This window comes from Suncus etruscus, chromosome 3 (genome assembly GCF_024139225.1).
Source record: "Suncus etruscus isolate mSunEtr1 chromosome 3, mSunEtr1.pri.cur, whole genome shotgun sequence".
NCBI lineage: Eukaryota > Metazoa > Chordata > Mammalia > Eulipotyphla > Soricidae > Suncus > Suncus etruscus.
In genome coordinates this window covers 44634708-44651096 of record NC_064850.1, presented here as the reverse complement: position 1 = coordinate 44651096, position 16389 = coordinate 44634708, and positions in this window count along the sequence as shown.

Here is a 16389-nt window from a genome sequence, read left to right as displayed (position 1 = left end):
TCCCCTACATCATAGGGTATGTGAGGACATATGAGAGAATGGATATGAAGTATCCAGGATATTTCTTGGCCCACAGAAAATTCAGATAAATATTTACTCATGTAGATGCAGTGATTGACATGGACCAGACCCGGCCCATGTTTCACAGCATCTATAAACTAGGGTGTGTCATGACATGGGCTCTGAGACATGCACCACAGAGCTGGGAATGAAAGCTTGAGAGCATCAGCTAGTCTCTTTCCCGTCCCCACCCTCTAGAATGTGTTCTTTGGCAAAGACAGGCTGTTCACCAAGATCCCAGCCTGCCTGAACTTTGACTCCCCTCCTCCCTGCCCTTGAGTCCATCTGCATTTCCTCTGCTCAGACATGGTTGCACCATCAAGAAGAAGAACCTTTATAGGCCTTCTTCTTGCAAAGGGAGCAGCAGGTGCTAAGGGAGGTGGTACAAAGGGAGGAGATATGTGTCTCAGGGACCATGGACACCACACCTTGGTCTGAGCCCCAATCTTCCTGCTTCACAGTTGGGCAATCCCCTGTGTGACATCATTGTCACCCCAAGATGTAATAAGGGAAGCAGTGGAAGAGCCCAGATTTGAACCAGGTCGTCTCCTGCAGTGACACTTGCTCCCTCTGGTTGACCCCACAGCTGAGGCTAGAAACTCCTTGGCTGTCCTTAGATGTTCTCGTTAGTGGATAAACATTTTCCTGCTCTCTGGTTCCAGTGTGAGGCAGCCACCTCCTAAGAGGGAGCATGTCTCCAGGGGGAAGCCTGAGGGTGGCCTAGAGAGAAGGCTGCTTGCCTCAGCCAAAGCTATGCTCACTGTTGGGACTCACTTCTCCCCCAAGACCCTTCAAATCTGCTTTTCCCTCAATTATTGGAGGCCCTCGCACTGCTCAGTGGCATTTTGGCTCTGTGGCCACCAAGCTCATAGATCCTGGTCGACTTGTTGTCTGTTCACCAGCTTCTGCTGAGTTCCTATCTTAGTAGCTATCTTAGCCCTGCTGGCCTCTCCATCACCCCAGTCTCAGAATCAGACTTTAGGGCCCAGACTGCTCCTTACAGCACAGGTACTGCTGTAGAAGAACCAACCTCAGAGTTAGGAGCAGACAGATGTGTATTTCTCTTGTCATCCCCTGGCTCTAGATTTGCTGCCTCCTCAACTGACCATAGCAAGTATTACAGGGTACTTGACCACTCACCTGGCCCCTGCTCCACCATGTTTGCATATTGCTGAGAGGACAGATCAGAGCAGGATCACCAATATCCTGAAGCAGGAGATTAGGGGTACCCACATAGAAGTCAGATCTGCTTCTCCTCATCTAGCTGTTCCAGGGTGTTAGTGAGATGACAGGCCACTGAGCTCCAAGATCACAGGCTTGAATTGTCCTACTGTGACACAGAACAAGCTCAGCCTGTCCCCAGACCCCAGGGAAGGCAGGGAGAGTCAAGGAGAGTTGGGTGCTGGAAATGGTGTCCTAGAAGTAAGAACCCTAATGTCCCCCTTTATTTGAGCTGAGTTTGGGTTTATGAGAACAGCTGAGAGATGGCCCCAGAGATGCCCCCAGGAATCCCATTAAAAGATGTCTCCAGAATGGGACATCTTCAATTCAATCTACAGTTTGAGATTTCAGGGTCACAAGCATCTGAGTCCTCTGTCTCACAGAGATCTTGTGCAGCCTGTGTGCCCTGTGTTATGATGATCAACTCATTCTGACAGTCGGTTATGGCAACTTTGCATGGTTTCTGTGCATAAAGCTTTAAAACATCTTACTTTCTTTTTTTATCAATTATCCATTTCTTTATTTAAACGCCGTGATTACAAATATGATTGTAGTTGGGTTTCAGTCATGTAAAGAACACCCCCTTCACCAGTGCAACATTCCCATCACCAATAAAACATCTTATTTTCTGCCAACTTTTTCATGAACATCAGTTTGATTACAGTCTCAGATATTAAAATGTCTGTGTCAGAAATGAGTGAAATGAGGCATTGAAACAAGACCACCTTAATAGTGTACCCGCTGTGATACAGAAAAGAGAAAAGTGATTCAAACTTAACTATTTCTGGAGGACTCAGTACTGGTTCTTCTAAAGAGAGGCGTTCTTTAGTTCTGAACTCAGTTCATTGTTCTCACAAAAAATCCAGGCAGTATATTAGCTTTTGCATCACATCATTACAATAAATTACAATAAACACTTGCTCCAGCAAATGTGTCTGAGCACAGGCTGCAGGCTCCTATTCCTCTCAGCCCCCATACCTAGGGTTTTGTAAGTTCTACACCACAAGAAACAAGGAGACAGGATGGTGACGCTTGGTATTTCTATGAAGCACCCATGCTCAAGGCCACGTTTCCTCACATGTTCACATGTGAGTACACAGCTCCTTGGGGTCACTTCAGCTCTCGAGTCCGCTCAGTACTGGCCCAGGGCTCATTCACCACAGTAAGACACTTCTCTGAAAGCACAGGGAAACCACGGGCTTTTAAAGTAACCAACCTAGGAGATGTTTGAATTTCAGCACCTTGGTGAAGTACCTCCCCCTCAGCCTCTTGGTAGGGATTCACTTCAGACTGTGGGCATAAAGCAATGCTGTGTTTTTTTTGAAGCTCTGTGCCAGGAACATGTTGGCCTCTGTGGAAGTCTCTGTAACCAGGCAAACATGGTATCACTATGGCACTGTCTCCTGGAACCAAGTGAAGCCCCATGCTCTTTGGGGAGCTGAGGCCACTTTGGACTTCAGATCAAATTGGAGCCTGAAGACTCCAACCTGGGGCGCTTCTGAGATGCTTCTGAGGTACACACTCATGTGTTCACATGGCGGGTACACCACCGGCAAACACGCGGACTGGAGCGAGGGCTTGCTCATCTGCAAGATGCCCTTGTCTCAGGAAGGGGGAGCAGGTCTCAACTTTACTATTTATTTTGAGTTTATTTAACAAGCAAGCAAGACGAAAGGAAGTAAGACCCAGAGTCTATTTCCCTTGGTGATGATGAATCCCCCAGAGAATGGATCCAGGGAAGCCTTCAAAGTAGCTAGCCTGAGGCTCCCAAGATGCAGCCACACCCCTGTAGCCTGGAGCAGATGCTGTGGGAGAGGAAGAGGAGCTGCACGATTGGGGTGGGGAGAGGGGTTTCTCCTTCAGCAAGGTCCCTGCCTTCCCCAGTCCTTCTGGTCTGGAGTCAACCTTGGGTTGACACTCAGAACTTGTACACAGATGGGCCCATATGCTAGGCCCCTGGTTCTCAGTTTAAACACATTTGTCAGTCCCTGAGCAGATCACAGAGGCGAAGGCTGAGAGATGCCTCTCTCAGACTCTCTGAGAGTGAAGGTGGGTGGTCCATTTCCTGCTTAAGGTCTACTCTCAGTTCATGGCCCAAAGGTCACTCTTGGTGGTGCTTGAGTTACAAAACAGTGTTGGGGATCCAGCCAGGCCCTCTGTTTGTGAGGCTCTCCAGCCCCAAGATAGTTCTCAGGCTCCTAAATTCTCTTTCTTCTTCTGTTGTCCCTTCCATCCCTCCCTCCTTCCCATGAATATTGCCCAGACTTGTTTATACTGTGCTTGTTGGCCTTTGTTCTCTTCTTTATTCTGAGGCAGGTGTCTTGCAGCAGAAGCAAGGCCTGACAGCTGAGGTCATTGAGCTGTGTATAGCCTCACTGGGCTGCCTTGACCAATAATTTGGTCCTTCTTTTCCCTCAAAGGAACCTGAGGCTGAGAGAGATTAAGCAGCTGCCTGAGAACACAACGAGGACAAAAAAGAAGGACGAACCGAACTAGACTCAGATTTCTCATGTTCCAAAGTCCCGTGCAAGTAAGTTATCATTCTAAGGAAAGTGATTTTGAATGTCAGGTTCAATGAAGCTGCTGCCCTTCTTCCAGGCTTAAGGAGACAGGCCAGGAAGACTTCAGAGGGAGCGGCTGCAGGGAAGGTCCGCAGAGGGCAGGATGCTCACCAGGGCCCAGAGCAAAGGGGGAAGGAAAGTCACCCAGCCTGGCATGCAGGGCCCTGCCCTCCCACGTCCACAGGAGCTGCCAGGGGAAAATGCTCAGGTGCTCACATGGAAACCAGTGCCTTCACTGTGTGCCCTTACACTTCTCTCCTCCCTTTGCACCTGACTCTCTCTCCCTCCCTCTGTCTCTGTCTCTCTCTGTCTCTGTCAGTTTGTCTCTGTCTCTGTCTCTTAAATCTGTCTGTCCCTGTCTATCTGTTTTTCTGTGTGTGTTTGTCTGTCTCTATTATATCTGTTTCTATCTCTTCCTGTCTATGTCTGTCTTTCTGTCTCTGTATCTTTCTCTGTCTCTGCCTATCTGTGTCTGTCTCTGACTCTCTCCATCTTTCTCTGTCTCTCTATCTTTGTTTCTCTCCCTGTTTTTTTTTCCCTCCCTTTCCATCTGCCTATTTCTCAACTCCCTCTGTCTCTCTGTCTCTGTCTCTCTCTCTCAGGCAGGAAGCATATGGGCTCAGACAAGGGTAGAGACCATCTTGCAAGTAGACTGGTTTCCTAATAACAGAGCAGAGAGCTACTAACTGCTGGGGGGGGAGGGAAGGCACTTGACAAACCCCTCTCTCCGTGGCCTCTATGCTGCCAGAGGCTCTGGCTACCAAGGACACCCAGCATTAAAAATAGGCACTGCCTTAAAAAACAAATCCTCCAGGAAAGTCAGTTTTTGTACCTTTCTCAGATTGTTCTACTATAGGAACCTTAAAAGAATGTTTCCTTCCTGACACATAGAGGCTCCACAGAACAAGAGAAGCTTCATGGCTGAGTGGGGTGCTAAAGAGCTGGGCATTAGGAGTTAGGGGTCCCAGCGCACCTGCAGGACATGCTCGGGATCGTGGAGAGTTTTGTGCCCATCAACTGCATGCTGTCATGAGATACACTTGTCAGGGTCTGGTGACGCCATGAATGGACTATATTGCAGCTGTGGTGTCCTGCACCCAATGAAATATGCTAAGTTTATATGCCAAAAACACCTCAGTAAAGTAGTTTAACATTTTATTTCATAGGGATAATCTCAAATAAAACTATCACATCGAAGCTTTTGATTAAAATGCCTATATTAATCCCCTAAAGGTCATAGTTCCCTGCCTAGCTCCTGCTTATGGGGACTCAGCCACCTCATCTGCCAGACCCACAGCGTAGCCTCCTGATGCCCCCCAGACCCTGCTCATTGGAACAACAAAGAGAGGCTGAAGCCCAGTTTCTGACAGGGCTGCCAGTGGGGGTCCCTCCTCCAGCCCTCAAGGGCAGGGGTATCCGTGTGTGTGTGTGTGTGTGTGTGTGTGTGTGTGTGTGTGTGTGTGTGTGTGTGTGTGCTTGCCTATCTGTTTAAGGGCCCTATAAAGAAAAGGGGAAGAGACTCATCCACAACTCTGTCCCCATGAACCTGGGACACCTTCAGGTATCTGGGTGTGACCACCAGCAGGATGCCCCCCTAAACACCACACTTTTAGAGGCATGGGGAACTGCAATGAAGGTATAAGATGAGCTCATTTCCCACAGCATCAGGGCAAACAATGGGACTCTGTGCTGTGGTGGTCAGGCCCCACCCAAGCCCAATCACCAGAGCTCACAGAGGGCCCTGTCCAGGAGCCAGGGTGAAAGGAGAATATTGGTAGTACTAGTGGCAGCAGACACGTTTCCTGTTTCTCCATCATGAGGATGGGCTGTTCAGTTGACCAACACATAGATTTTGTAATGAGGTTCTGGTCAGCTAGGGATGAGATGGGAAGTTGGCGCAACTTCCTTCCACCAGAAAAACCATTCTTCAATATATTGTACCTGAGTACAAAGCACAGAGAGTCTGGCTGGGTGCTTGAGCACAGCCCTATTCCTATCCCCTCACTCACTCGTGCTCCCAGCCTGTCGCCCCTGTGATTCTGGATTGAGACCACCTCTTGAGTAGGTTAGAGATGTGCTTGCTGGTGCTTCCCACACTCTGCACCAGGGCCCTGTAACTGTGGCCAAGACAGTAGCTGGCCCTAAAGGGCCAGAGACAGACACTGCTTAGTAGGGAGGCCCATCTGCCAACCTGTTCCCAGCCTCAGCTATCCTGTTCTTATAGATTCCTGTTTTCTAGAGGAAAAAGTGTGATGGAAAACCAAAGCATCCAGCATTAGAGTCAATTTGAGCCCACGGTTCTTTCGGCTCCCTACCCTTTCTCCCACCATTGGGCCCCCACATCAAGTCTCTGTGTGGACATATCTGCTCCCAGCCCTGCAGAGCCAGGTCCTACTTGCTTACCCAGCATCTCCCAAAGGGGAGCCACACTACCTCACAAGAGCTCTGTGACCCTTGAATGCTATGCAGGATTCCGCTGTGCGAGTGGGAGGATGAGGGAGCCCTGTATGACCCTGCTCTGTTCATCTGGAGTGCCCAGTGAGACCATGCAGAGCCCATGTGGCCACAGTGAACCACTTCAGGGGAGAGCAGACTCTTGGCACCGGCAAGATGCCACACACCATGTCTCGGATCAGGGACAGGACTACTGGGCGCCAGTCTGTGCTGGCCCTGTGCTCACCAACAGAATGGTCAGGGTCACCACAAACCAGCCAGCTCAAGACATGCTGACTCAGGGCCTGGTCAATAGCCACAGACACTGGGCATAGGACATGCTGCTGAGCTGACAATGCTGGGTGTGGACTGAACCATGGGGCTGCAGCAGGGCAGGTGGAGGAGGCAGACCACTGAGCACCCCCTCTCCTGCAGCTGGCTCTGCCCCAGAGTCGCTGAGGCTCTAATGAACGCTGGAACTTGCCTTTGTTACTCCTGTTGCTGGGCAACAACCCTCTGGCCCAGAAGATGGTCCCTGCAGGGAGCTGCTTTCTTGAAGATTCCACTTCACTCCCCATTTCTATGCAGACTCCAAGATGATCAGTGGGAAGGTTGTGCCCCTGGCCAGGCTCAGGGCACCCCCAGACTCTCCCCTTGGCTCACACTAGCTCAGGTGTGGGAATCTCAGGGCTCCATGAACTTTAGGGATCCCCGGGGACTTTCTGAGCTGATCTTTCCACAGGGAGCTGGGCCAGGTAGAAGGTGCTTCAGTTGAGATCTATTTATTCCGTCCCTTAGGTTGGGCCCTCTGCAGAGTCTGTGCGGGGCTGTTCTGCAGGTGTCCCCAGGGTTTGTGTCAAAAGGCGCACCCGGGCCCAGCTGCTGCCCAGCCCTGGGGACGAGCATCGTTGCTCAGCAGCAGGCAGAGGGGCTCAGAGGCCGCGGGGCCCTGGACTGGGACTATGAGTATGGCACCCAGAGCCCAGGTCTGAGAAAACCACCTGGCTTAGGATTGTCTATATGGCTGATGTGGGGTGGAGGTGAAGACATCAGTGCTAGGCATGGCTGTGGGAGCAGCACCTGGAATTCGTCTCTTGGTCATTTCTTTAGGACCCCTTACTGCCCTTACTATGGCAGGCCCTGCCATGTTCATGAGTAGAGGACAAAGGAGCAAAAGGCACAAAGTGCTCCTGAGATATATTGTGGGCCCTGAGAGGACCTGAGTGGAGAACCTCACACCAGGTGGGCTCAGGGGCACAGGGCACCTGGGAACACTTGGGGACTAGGGTCACCTTCTTCAAGTTCCTAAACTCAGGAGCTTTGCAGATAAATTTCAATAACTCAAGGACCCACTCAGGAACTCATCCAGTTTCGCAGTAACAAACTCAGTCTATAGCTCGACCTAGAGATCAGGTCCTAGGGGTCTGGCCCATGTGTGCTGTGGCCATGGCAGCTCTGCTCAGGGGACACTTCCTCAGGGATACAACTCCCTCCCTTGGTCCAGAAGAGTGTAACTAATGTGACAGAAAATGCAGCCACATGCCAGCTTCTATGTCTGCTCCATACCCGTCTCCCCTTCATTAAGACAGGAAAGCTCCCTCCACGCTGAAGTTAATACCCAGAGAAGCCTCTGGCCATCTCTGCTCTGTGGGCTGTGTCATTAGGCCTTGAACGAACTTCCCTCTAAAGCACCTGAACTTTACTGTGAGGCTTTGGGTCTGGACCTTTCTGCACTATGCACCATCTCCAAATCTGCACATGATGTTTGGAAGGAGGTGGAGCCTGTGCAAAAGCACAGCTCCATTAGGTTCAGGAAACTCTGGGCCATAAGTCCAAGCTCCCAACTAGAGTCCCGTAGCTCATCTCCAACTGCATGTGCTCCTCACCTCAGAGACTGTGAGAGAGAACATTACCTTGAAGCACACATTCACTTCTCCCATCTGGCTTCTGGAACCTGATAAAAGCTGACTGAGGGCTTCTCACCCTGCCCGTGAGCATGTTCATGAGGAGCTCCTAGGCTGCTCAGTCTGGAGACCCAAACAATTGCAGGTGTGTTTATTTGGAAGGAGCTGTGGTGATCAGAATTTTCCTATCAGCCTGTATCTTCTGTCGTTCCCACTCCCCCTCACTCAGAACCAGCAGGACCTGCTCTGGCAGTTCTTCTGGGCTCCAGAGCTTAAGCCTGTGCTGAACTTTCCCTACCAAAAGAGGGGTTTCCTTCCTCCCATGCACCCACAAAAACACCACACCCATGTTCCATCCCTGACCCAACTTTTCCTGAAAAAATCCCCCTGTCTGCTTCCTCCTGTGCTGGACAGAGAACTTGCCAGTGCTCCAACCTTGGTGCTGACACTGCATCCTCCAGACCTCTGGCTGCTGTTTCAGGTTTGATCCCCTGTTGTTCCTCCACATTTCCCTGTGAGCTTTTTCCAGGGATTACTTTCAAAAGCATTTCCCAGTGTCCCTGAGTGTCAGATATGTTTCTGAATGTGTCTGTATATCTGATAAGTGTGTGTCTGGGTGTTGATCTGTGTCCCTAAGTGTCAATGTGTCTGTGTTAGGTGTGTCACTGACTGTTGGTCTGTGTGTCTGAGTGTCAGGTGTGTGTGTGTGTGTCTGTGTGTCTGAGTCAGGATATGCACGGGCAAGCTGTGGGGGCTCCTAGGAGGTCTGAACTCTGTCCTTTCCACCTTTTGACCATGGGAAATGGGGATCATGGATAGCTGAGCAGATGGAAACTGTTCAGGGCCTGAGGCCTGAGGTCCTTTCAGAGTAGCCACTAGGCATACCCAGTCAGGAAGAGGCCCTGAGCCACAGGAAGGTTTGGGGGGGGGGGGGCAGAAGCTCATGTCCTGCTTCCACTCTGCTTGGACTAGCCCTCATCCTAGGCTGTGGTGGATACTCTGGGCTGTGGAGTCCCTCAGGACAAAGGCCAGTAGGGACATGGAAACAATATAAGGCCAAGGTTTATGAAGGAATGAGCCTCGACCACTGACCTACAGGAGGAAGATTTTAGCAAATACCCCTACAGACACACACTGGTGCACGTGCATACACACATACACACACACATGCTGAGAGAACTGCCCTGGACAAAGGGGATGAGTCTTCCACATAGGGACACCTTCAGACTCAAGAATGACCTTGGAGGCAGGTGGCCATGGTGCAGTAGCTGCTTGTCTGTGGAGAATGGAACATCAGTGACCATAAATGGTCACAGGAGGAAGACAAGAGTTGGTATCTGTCCCTTAAGGGGGACCCAGCAGTGAAAAATGCAGACGTGCCAGATCCATGGCTAGGGGTCATGCCGGGAGTCAGCAGTGCTGGTCACTATGGGATGGTTATGGCCACAAGCCAGTAGGTCCACAGTCAGTGTGTGTTGTAAGGAAGGCAGCCCTGAGCCCAGCAGGAAAGACTCCTAAACCTCTGGGGTGATCTTGTCTACCGGGAGTCTGGGGGTAGGAGAGGAGCTGCTGTTGCAGCTGGGGCATAACCTTTTGCTTGTCTGTTCTCCTTTGGGTCTCCCTTCTGGGCAAAGAGCATATTTCCTTTAGGCATTTCTCTACTTGGGACACCGCTGGCTCACCCAAGGCCCTGACCCCTGCCCAGGATATCCCCCCAAACAGTCTCCGTTCTAGTGGGCAAGACTCATTTCCTCTCTCCATTTACTTTATGTATTTTTTTTTGTTTTTAATCTTAATTTGGGGGGGGTTCTCTTTTTGGGGGGTGGCCATACCTGGCAGCGCTCAGGGGTTACTCCTGGCTCTGTGCTCAGAAATCGCCCCTGGCAGGCTCAGGGGATTATATGGGATGCCAGGAATCCAACCTAGGTTCGTCCTGAGTCAGCCACGGGCAAGGCAAGTGCCCCACCACGGCCCTATCTCCCCAGTGCCAACCTTAATTTTTATTGAAACACCTTGAGAGTTGTTGATAGTTGAGTTTCAGACATACAATGTCCAACACCTGACCCTTCATCAGTGTACATATCCTACCACCAATGTTCCCAGTTTCCCTCCTGCCCTCCTCTATGACAGACACATTTCTCTCCCTCTAGTCTCTTCTCTCTCCCTTTCTCTTCCCCCTCCCTCTTTCTCTCTTCTCTTCTCTCCCCATAAAGAGGTATCATGCATATTACTTTACTTTCAGTTTCCATTTCTTGTCCAGAGTGATCATTTCCAACTATTTTTGTCACAGTGCTCTCTTCTTCCTAAATTGTCTGGACCCCACAGCAGAATTCGATACCAACTGTCTTCTCTGACAGAAACACACCATGTGGTCCTAGGCTCTCCCTAAGCACCTGCTTCCTCCTTCCTCCAGCGCAAAGGTCTTGGCACCCAGCCATGTTGCCTGACACCTCTCCTGCTCAGTGGTCAGCCTGGCCTGTGACCAGTATAGAGTCACTATTTCTCATTCACAATGACTCATTCACTGTAACAAATGTTATAATCATGGCCTATCCCACTCAAACTGGGCAATCTGTGGTCACTGTTCTTGTGATGGCCCCCTCTGTCCCTCTCTTCTCTCCAGGCCCCACCTCATAAGATGTTCTTCTTTTCTGTATGAGTCTCACTGGGTGTGCCTGAGGCCCTGGTCCTGATGCTGATGGACATTTCTCTGCTCTTTCTTCCAGAACAGAATCCCACAGGAGACCCACCTCTGGCTGGCTTGAGCTTGTTTAGAAGAACATTACTGGGGCCAGAGCAGTAGTCATGTCTTCCCTGCATCTGTGAGTTCAGGATTTTTGATGACTCAGGTTTGATCTCTAATACTACACGTAGTCCCTTCAGCCTTCCAGGGATGATCACTGAGCTTAGAGCCGGCAGCGAGTGTTTCCCATAACCAATAAAAAGAAAGAAGCACATGATACATTGTCTAGATAGTGTTTCTGAGTGCTCACTACCCATGTTTGAAATAACCAAAACCCAGCTGAGGAGACAGCTGGGTATACATGGCTGTGTGTGTAAGGTGGAGTCAAGTCCCTGTACCCTGTAGCCTGCATGGTAGAACTAGCTTCACCAGACAAAGGGTGCTTTACTCCTGGAAGGCCCCAATTCTCACTTCTCAGATGAGGTGAGAACTGAGCAAGGTGGAGGATCTCCTGAACAAGGGATGCCTAGAGGGCCTACATGAGCCCATGCATGACAGTGTCCCCTCAGACCTTCCCTCCAGGGCTTCTTCAAGCATCACAAGAGTTTGATTTCAGACTGATTTCTACCTTTCAGGTCTGCAAAAGTATTGAGTAATTTCTGCTGCTTTTATCATTTTTCAAACCAGGAAACATCTTGGGCCATTTAAACCATGGGTTCCACCATGTTCCCTCTGCTGGCTCTGGGCTAAAATTCTTACCACAGCTACAAGAGAGAGCCTTGATGTGCAAGCCTGTACCACCCTCACTGCCCATGGGAGTGTATGCTCTGGTACTGTCCAGGAAGGGAGGAGGGGGATGACTCAGATGAAAATGGAATTATCCTACACATGAGGGAATGGGACTTTCACTTTTCCTGTTGTGGAAAGAAGAAATCACAGTTCACAGTGGGGTCATTCCTACCAGCCCCCAAATATCTATCCACCCCATAGCATGTCCCTGTCATCCCAGCATCTCTCCAAATTCAGCACCAAGGAGGGTCTAGATCTATCAGCTTGACTAAAGCCCCCTCCATGCAGCATTTGGGTGTTCTCATCATGTTAAGGCATGTTCAATGAACTTCTCTGCATCTGTGAGTTCAGGATTCAGATCCCTCTTCTCAGACCAGCTCCCCAGTATGTGTGGAAGAGGCTTTTTTGGCAGTCCATACATTCAGCTTTCCTGTCTCAGACATTAGTTCTTAATCTCTACATAACTGAGAGCCAGGGTCAGCCTGGCAGCAGAGCCAAATGCAGCCCGTGGCAAGGGGTTTGACCCTGCAGATCAGCTATTCACATACCTGAGGCTCTTGTCTCTGGCTCTCAACTCCATTGCACTACACCAGCCTGAGTAGCCTGTGAACACCTTTAACCACAGACACCCACTTCTAGTCAAGGGTTTGGTATGATGTACCCAGCCCCTCCAAAGGTCATTCCCAGATTCCAGGTCCCCTGTGGGTGTGGTGATGTGGGTGATGGTGGCAGATGACAGGGCCCCACTCTTTCTCCCTTGGATTTTGCACTTGCTGAAGAATCCCCAGACTCAGGAGATCTATGTTCACCATATGATCGATCACCTCCACAGACTGAAAGTCAGGATACCCAGTGGATGTGGCCTTGTGGGGAGGTGTGGGGCAGGCCGGCACCACCCCCAAGCTGCTGTGTGCTCACCCTGAGCCCTGTGCCATCACTCACATAGGAATGATGGTCACATCACAAGCCACACTTGGTCGCAACTGCAGACAAACCTGTCATGAGATGGATTCCAGGGAAGCAGCACCACCCGGGCCTGTCTAAGCCCCTGGGTCCTACTAAATTCATTGTGAGGGGCTGTGGAGTTTCAGGCAGGAGTGGCTAAAGCCTCTAGAAGGGAGGATACCTGATTATGGAATATACACTGCTTCTATACCTATGTGGCCCAGGCTTTGGGAGCTGCCAGTCTGGACCAGAGCAGAATGTACCTTTCCTGGGAGTCACAGAGCTGCAGGGATGCAGGAGTGAGGAGAGTCCACATCAATCTACAGAGGCTCATGTACACTCTATTGTTTCCATTTAAAAATGCTGATAAAGTGAGAGCACAGCAGGGAGGGCATTTGTCTTGCATATGGTTCAATTCCCAGCATCCAATAGTATCCCCCGGGCCTGTCAGGAGTAACTTCTGAGCACAGAGCCAGGAGTCTTGGTGTATTTAAGGGAATTAGTCAATGTACCCTTAAGAGGTGATGACAGCACCTGTAATGTCATTTCGACCTGGGACCCCCTGTAATGGCAGTTGGACTGGGACACACCCCCTGCCACTGACAACTGCCCCTGAAATATAGGCCTAAGGGGGCCTGGGATCGAGATAAAGCATCTCAAGATGCTGCCTGCTTCACCTCTATCCCTCCCCATTCAAACCTGGACCTATAGGCCTCCCTAGAGGTGTCCACTCTCTCTCTTGGGCCCCTTGGGTAGAGGTCCTAATCCCTACATTTTGGCATCCCTGGGTAAGCACCTCATCCCACCGAGCAGCCAGGTTCCCCTGCCCTTGTGGCTTTTGCAACCTTGTAGCCTGGTTTTTGCACAGGAGTAACTCCTAAATGCTACTGGGTCTGGCCCAAAACCAAGTCTGCTTCTTCCTGTGCCACTTTCCTACCAGTTGCCCCCTAATCTCATGCTGCAGCCCCTATTTATGTGACTTTCACTGTGGCCCCTGGGACTCTTTTGGGAACCCATAGCAAGGCCATGTGGCCCCAACTGAGAGGCACTGCTCTCTCATGTCTTCTGAAGTGAGGGCTGAATTCTGGGAGGCACCAGTGAGTTTATTCCTGGAAAGGCACACAGGTGAGGTCACTTTGAGGCAGCTGTTGGGCACTGTCTCCTGAAGATGGAGTCCCTTCTGTCTGCAGGAGCAGAGATGGATACTAGGAGTAGAACAGAGGATTGAGGCTAGCATGGGAGACCTGGGGAGAGCCCTTGTGTCCACCCAGGCCTGTGCTATCTTTGACTGTTCTTCACAAGCACTCCTTATCTTTTGAGGGAAGTAGTACTTGAAGATACTCAGGTGCATTTTGAAAGGATATGTGAATTCAGGTGGATGCAAATTTAATTTGGGGAGTTGTGAGTTTAGGGAGGCCTGAGTTTGGGGAGATGTGACTTTGAGATAATGTGAATTTGAGGATATGAATTTGGTGAGTTTGGGGAGATATTATTTAGAGAGATATGAGTTTGAGGAGACATGAATTTGAGGAGATGTGAATTTGGGAGGCATAAGTTTGGGGAGTTGTGTTTGTGGATAAGTTTTGGGAGACATGAGTTTGGAGAAATGCTTTCTACTAGTTTCTTCTAAACAGACGCTTACAGGAGGTTCAATCCCAACTCACTGGAAATGAGATATCAATGGCTCCAGCAAGACAACAAATCCTCCAAGGAATACCTTTCTGCAGAAAGTTATTCCAAGACAATACTAGATATCAGAGGGAAATAAATAAGCACTGTAAGGCTGAGTACAGAGAGGAAACATTCCTGAGAAGAGTTCTGAATATTTCTTCTCCTTCTCTTCACATCCACTTCCCTTGCAGAATTCTGATCCTTTGACTTTTAGCCCCTTTTCAAAAAGGTCAAGTAACACTTATCCCATCACTTACAAATGCCAGGGCACTGAGCTCAGTCCTGCCACACAGAGACTTGCTCCTTTATAAGCTGGTACTTAAATATGAAAGGAACCTTGTCAAAAAGAAGCTAAGGCCCAGAGACAGAAGGCAAGGAGGAGGGTCAGTGTCTAGAAAGCAGGACTCTATCCCCCTCATATCATAGAAACATTGATGGAAAGGTGTCCCATGAATAAGGGTGAAGTTCTTGGGATTTTATCATCTTAAAATGCCCCTGATTTCTTTATGAAGCATATTTATTTCAATGAAACTCAAGGTAAATATGAAGAATGTTTTCTCATGCTGCATCTAACTGAAAAACCAGTTATAGGAACACTTGAAAGCACAGAAGAGAATGTGCTGTTGCAAGAATATGTGTGACTCTGACTTAATAGAAAAGGCTCAAAGTCCAGGCAGTGTCCAGCACCTCTCAAATGCTGACATTTCCCAGAACCAAGGCCACTGTGGATGAGTTTATGTCAGAGGGCAGAGATGAGACTAGAGAAGGCCCCATGGCCCTCCTGAGGACTTGGAGATGCCCCCTCCCCAAACACAGGGCCCTCAGGCTATGAGCTGGGAAAGGCCTTATTGCTCTCTGGCTGTTGTGAGTGGAGGTGGCAGGTAGGTGAGAAAAAGCAGAAGTGGGAGAGATCTGATTCCCACTGTTAAGCTCTAACATCATTTCTTTTTTTGGGGGGGGGCACTCCCAGTTCAGGGATTACTCCTGGCTATGTGCTCAGAAGTCGCTCCTGGCTTGTGGAACCATATGGGACATTGGGGGATGGAACCGGGGTCCGTCCTAGGCTAGCGCTTGCAAGGCAGACACCTTACTGCTCAGCGCCACCGCTTCAGCCCCAAGCTCTAAGATCATTTCTTTGACTTCCAATCTTCATGGATCTTCCAAGGCTACACTTGCTTAAAAAGATGTCCAACTCTGGGCCCGGAGAGATAGCACAGCGGCGTTTGCCTTGCAAGCAGCCGATCCAGGACCAAAGGTGGTTGGTTCGAATCCCGGTGTCCCATAAGATCCCCCGTGCCTGCCAGGAGCTATTTCTGAGCAGACAGCCAGGAGTAACCCCTGAGCATCGCCGGGTGTGGCCCAAAAACCAAAAAAAAAAAAAAAATGATGTCCAACTCTACTGGTAACAGGTAAAGTAGCTGGGGGAGAGAGGCAAGGAATCTACTGGAGGTTAAAGAATTGCTGTCTTCAGGTAAGAAATCAGCCACAGGAAACAGTTCCACAACTAGCACAAACTGGCTTTCTGTTCTCTTAAATAAAAAAAAAGAAAGAAAAGAAAAGCAGCAAGGTGACACTACTAGGGTCAGGTGGAGAACCAGGGGCAGGCAAGTTGGAGAAATCCGATTCTGCCTGGAAGCAAAGGGCAGCAACTAAGAGAACTAGAAGACTCAGCTGTGAAGTATAATTACAGGGTGACCCCTGAGGCCAATTAGAACTGATTACAACCCATCTCTCCCTCATTAGACCTTGTTCAAATGCATGAGCATTGGTCAGGGTGGGCTATTGTCTGCACCTGTTGTCTTGAGGTAGATTGAGGGGTACATCCGTGGTGAGCTCAGAGAATCTTTAAAGTAGCTGGTTTGCAGAACTGGTTGTTTCCTGGTGGCCATAGAACCCATGAATGCCATGTTCAGTCTGAACTCTTTTTCCCTCAAGTAAAGTCTTTCAGTTTTGATGGTTGTGAAGCCTTCAAGTTAGATATCTGCCCACCCCAAAAAGTTCAACAGGTCTGTCCAGGACTGACAAGTGTGTCCAGAACCTGGCACTGACTACTCTGTATTTCTGCATCATTGGCCCCAGTAAATGTTGGAAGATCAGCCAAGTTGTGGATCTGTCCACCACC